Source organism: Tachypleus tridentatus, chromosome 8 (genome assembly GCF_004210375.1).
Source record: "Tachypleus tridentatus isolate NWPU-2018 chromosome 8, ASM421037v1, whole genome shotgun sequence".
Taxonomy (NCBI): domain Eukaryota; kingdom Metazoa; phylum Arthropoda; class Merostomata; order Xiphosura; family Limulidae; genus Tachypleus; species Tachypleus tridentatus.
The window spans coordinates 93,122,331-93,128,330 of NC_134832.1; positions in this window are offsets into that span (position 1 = coordinate 93,122,331).

A 6,000-nucleotide genomic window follows, 5' to 3' on the forward strand; every position below is an offset into this window, starting at 1 on the left:
TAAAAATTATAATAAGAATGCTGTTAATTTAATAATTATTTATGATATAACTAGTCAAAGAACAAGAGATAATCCTGAAATTATATTAATATCAGTAAAGCTGCTCTTTGCACACAAGCAATAAAATAGAGATTTTAAAATTTAAAATGATACTGCGTAAACACTACGAAATTATCATATGTGTATAAGTCTTGTTCTGTGTTCAAGTAATATTGAAAAGTTTTCAATTGAAGGTGATGGTTCGTCAGTCTCTTTCTAAAGATTTATACGGCATTTTACACTCAAGTTTAACCCATAAAAACACCCATTTCCCGAGGAATTTGGAACTCACACTGTTCTGAGAGGACTAAGTGATTTACAGTGGAGTTCTGCTCATACAGTGTTGTTCAAAATATAATCACACCTCCTGGTTCTCGAAAATTTCTAAGCCTCTTCAGGGAGTGTGATATATTTAAGAAATAAATACTCCAACATACAATATTAGTGAAGTCCCTCAAAGAACTAGTACTGTAAGCAACTTATTAGCTATCCTAAAGTTTGGGATTTAAAGTAATTTATTTTAGATTAATAAAAATAGTGAAATATGATTAAAAAATCCAAGTTAAAATAATGGAGTCAGCCACTGTGGCATTCTCAGGATTACCTAAGGGTGTGGTGGGTCAGTATTGGAGGTTGAATCTGTTTGACTTTGGTAGCAAAGTAGATATTTCAGAAAGCACATATGAACCGATCAAACATTACTGAATTTGTCACTGAACTGTTGGTTATATATTTTGATCTAACTCAAAGTACAAAAACTCTATGTGACGCCAGGTATAGTGAATGCGATGTATTATCAAATCATTAAATGTACATTTAAAATTACCAGCAAACAACCTGAGCAGCACAGAGATTTTAGTAGAAAGCCCACCTACGTGCCTGAGCCAGCTTAGCCTGCTGATTAGCCTGTAAAGACTTTGAAGCGGATGATTCATGGTTCGTGGCCCTTCACCGGAAAGAACGCTCCATACTTTCAGGATGTCGGGCTATAAGGTTTGTTTGTTTTTGAATTTTGCACAAAGCTACTCGAGGGCTATCTGTGCTAGCCGTCCCTAATTTAGCAGTGTAAGACTAGAGGGAAGGCAGCTAGTCATCACCACCCACTGCCAAATTTGGGGTACTCTTTTACCAACGAATAGTGGGATTGACCGTCAGATTATAACGCACCCACGGCTGAAAGGGCGAGCATGTTTGGCGCGACGGGGATGCGAACCTACGACCCTCAGATTACGAGACGCACGCCTTAACACGCTTGGCCATGCCGGGTCCAGGCTATAAGACTAACATGCAAACTTCATTAGTCGATCAAATACAAGTAGCTCAAGTGTTCTCGGTTGGCAATCTGTCTTCCCTCAACTGTATCGCTTCTAAATTGGGGAAGGTATACATAGTCCTCGTGAAGTTTTGCGCACAGTTCTGAAAACAAAAACAACAATAAACAAGCAAATTAAATATATCTACCTGTTTAGCTGCTTAATTTGGTTTGTTTTGAATTTCGTGCAAAGCTACACGAGGGCTATCTGCGCTAGCCGTCCATAATTTAGCAGTGTAAGATTAGAGGGAAGGCAGCTAGTCACCACCACCTACCGCCAACTCTTGGGCTACTCTTTTGCCAACGAATAGTGGAATTGATCGTCACGTTATAACGCCCACACGGCTGAAAGGGCGAGCACGTTTGGTGTGACGGAGATTCAAACCCGCGACCCTCGGAGTACGAATCGAGTGCCTTGACCACCTGGCCATGCCGAGCCTAGCTGCTTAGAATAAAAACTAAATTTGATTGGTAGAATACGTAACAAGCGTATTTACAGTCCTATCGACACACCTGTGCACATACTAAATTGTGTAATTGTAGGAATGTCTAAACAACTTGTGTAAGATGTACTCCAATCAAATTTTTGTTCTATAAAATATATAATTTTTACAACTTAATCCTATGAGGATAATATTTATTAATAACGAAATATCAATTTTAATACAGTTTTTTTTTAGATTTTTCAGAGCCTTGTTTTTGTACTTTCTGCTTTACTCTGCCATCGACTCTGGTTTATTTTCTTAATACATGCTTAAAAATTATCAGCTGCTGGAAATGCGAATGTTCAAAAAATAATTATTAATGAAACTACGAGTTGGTTCTTTTATAAATGAATTTTTCTGTTGGATCTTATTTTGCAACACAGACGTAAGACACATTTTCCCTAGCGCATTTTACATATACGAAAGTAAAGATATACTTTCACAATTCTAGTTTGTTACTGTTAGAGGCGCGAGCGTGACACAATACCCACCCGTTCCCATCTGCCTTCCCTGGTAACAGTGCATGAATGTAGGCCCAGCAACAGCCTCCACCTCTTGCTTGACCACACCTTAAAGTTTCCGGCCGACAGTGGATGGCTATATAAAAGCAAAAGAGCTTGGATCTTTTGTTGGTTTCATCGGGAACTGTAATGCTGTCATATGCAGTCCAGTCTACAGTGAATAACTAGAGACGCGCACTTCTGGTTCTGAAAAAAAAAGGAAGAGAGGCTCATAAAAAGTTCGATTTTTTTTACAATTGTGAAAAGGAACAAAGCAGAGAAAGACATTTAAACCTCACGTTTGCTGAAAACACTTAGGTATTTCTTCAATTTTTTCAAAGATGTTCACATACTGTGATAATCTTCAGAACTAAATATCACAGTTCATGCGTTTAGGTGTTTCTTATACCGTAATATCCCTTCACGCGATTAAACACACAGCTTCTCTAGGCTATACGACAATACCAGTTTAAATATAAGGCTTTTCTTTTTCTGTCAAATTAATTATAATATAAAGTAAGATATTTTTTACCTCACATGTAAAATATTGATAATAATGAAAACGTCAAAAGAACCTTTACCTTTATCAAATTCGTCGGATTTACAACTCTAAATCAGGGGTTCGATACCTCTCGGTAGGCACAGCAGATAGCCCGACGTGAATTTGCTACAACAAAGATACACACACACACACACACACACCTATATCATTCCATTTACATAATTTCATTTTACTTTGTGTTTGGTTGTTGGCTCATGATTAAACAAATTTAATGGTTGGTTGGTGTGATTTTTATGGTGCAAAGCAACTAGGCTATCTGTGCCAACTTATTAACAGACACACAAACAGCCACACAAAACTCATACATAATACTTCAGAAAGTTTCTACCAGCGTTTTGGCTTTCACTCGTTACATTAAGAGAATCATGAATATATGAGTTATGTATATGTTTGAGCATGATAGGAACACGTTTTTCTTATTTCAAGTTTGTCCGAGATTAAGTGTGTAGTGAAAAACAGAACTATTTTATTAAACATATTTGAAACCAATTTATATAAAATATGATGACAAGCATTAATAAAAAACAAATAAACAATAACAACTTATATATCTGTATTCATTATTACTTTTTAATGTTCTAAAATGATGATATCTTAGTGGTACGTTTGTTTAATGCGTGAATACTTTCAACAACAAAATTAAAACGAGCGACATTTTCTAATCAAGTGCTATTAAGAGAGGGATTATCAGGTGTTGCACATGCCCAGCAGGTGTATTGGTGCCCATGTGCACTTTACCCAACAATATAACAGAATATACTTAAGTTATAATTGTCGGCGGTTTCAAGGTATTTAAGTAGTGAAAAGTAAACTCACCCGTGACGAGTTAGGCTTAACTGCTAAGCCTATTATAAACACAGATGTTTATAATCTCCCCTTACTTAAACGAAACAGAAGTGTTTATTCGTAGGTAATAGTAATGAAGAAAACACATACATAGATTACGTGCACTAATATGTTCGTTTTGCGAGCAGTATTTTTTTCAGTTAATCGAATTTTATGGAAGCGCTACATTTATCAAGTATGGGTTTACAAACATTTTCAGTCCAGAAACCTTTTTTGTGAGGGCGAACACTCAAGACCATTTATATTTACAGTGACTAAAAATCAACAGAGAAAACAAAACAAGAATCTAGAAAAATAATACACTTGTATACATAAAGCTAATGTTTCAATTATATCATAATCTTAAAACACTTAATGACAAAATATGTAGAATTTTGAAACTTGCTCGATCTGAGAAAAATGTGTTCCGAAATCTGGGGCTTCAGAGTGACGGTCAAATACATTTGGTCACATAAGAGTAGCACAAGAGTTGGGTGCTCTTGACAAGGTGTTTTCTGTCATTCCTATAAGTTCCAGTCATATGCTAGTATCTAGTATTTAAATTAGTAATAATTAAATAAATTTGTTGCATATTTCCTCCCCCCCTTCGTGAAATCGCAAACTACATTGTGAGAAATTGTGAATTTTTGTACTGATATCACATATACGTTATAAGAAATTCTAATCTTTGCAACACGTAATTACCGTTGACAAGTTTTAATTGTTACTTTGTTAAGGATAACATTGATCTGCATTTGTCAGATATTAACAAACGAACTAACATACAAGCAAAAAGAACACATATTACGATTTTCGTACATATTATAATTAATGGAGCATCGTATATAAAATAGAAGATATAGAGTTTTGAAAAGAGAACAACTAAGCCATGTTAGGCTACCCACGTAATGTTTTTATCACCCCTATTCATGCGTTTTAGTAGTAATATTGTGCAGAAAGTAGGCCTAAATACACATCAAAACTCGTCAATACAGTTCCACTATCTTAAAGAAAGAAAAATTAAGTAATGTACGAATTGTGTTTTTCTCAAAACTTGAGGTTGTCTATCAATCACTTATTTTGTATTCTTACACTTGAAGTCTGTGTTAGAGTGTGGGTGAATAAAAATAATTATATTTACACTCAAAATAAATAAAATATGACCAAAAGCATTGTTAAACACAAAGACAAGTAAAACATAGATGAAGATAAGATCAAGTGCATGAGTGCTATCTGTATTAGAGTGTGGGTGAATAAAAATAATTATATTTACACTCAAAATAAATAAAATATGACGACAAGTAAAACATAGATAAAGATAAGATCAAGTGCATGAGTGCTATCATTTTATAAAACATTTGTAGATTACAACAAAACTGCTTGAGATGCATGTGCAGGTATCGTCTTTTTGAAATTAAGAAGTATGCATGTTATTTTACGATACTGATAATTACCTGTGACACAATCTCGTATAGCTAGTAGTGTGTCAGATTATTCGATTTAAAATCGTATGTTTATTGCACCAGCAGGTAACAGATCACTGCTATAACAAGCTCTAGTTTAGAAACCGGAAATAAATTGTGCAAAGACAAAGCATATTTTCAAACTAGATATTGACAGCTTTTATGGTAGAACCTATGGATTTTTCAATCATAATAGAAAAGACAAGAAGAACGTGAAAGAAAAAATGCACTTTTTATAATTAATGCTGAGATCTCTAAAGACATATTTATTCAAAAAGGTTTGGTTTGGTTTAAATTTCGCGCAAAGCTACTCGAGGGCTATCTGCGCTAGCCGTCCCTAATTTAGTAGTATAAGACTAGAGGGAAGGCAAATAGTCATTACCAACCCCCGCCAACTCTTGGGTTACTCTTTTACCAACGAATAGTGGGATTGACCGTAACGTTATAATGCCCCCACGGCTGAAATAGTGAGCATAATTGGTGCGACGTAGATTCGAACCCGCGACCCTCAGATTACCAGTCGAGTGCCTGAACCACCTGGTCATGCCGGGCCCATTCCCAAAGGACAGAGCATACAATACACGTCAGCTATCAGAGTTTTCGGAAGTTACAAAGAATGGGTTTCCTTAACAATGACAGGAGCAAGTGGAAGCAGCGGGCAGCTTCCTGGCTTGTTAATCTTATACGTACAACGTGTTTATTAGAATATACAAAAAGAATCTTCTCATTCAAAGAGCAATGAACGTAAGTTAAATAAATAACAAATTAAAGATTTTATTCCACTAATTCACCAAATAAATAAATGTGAAACGTC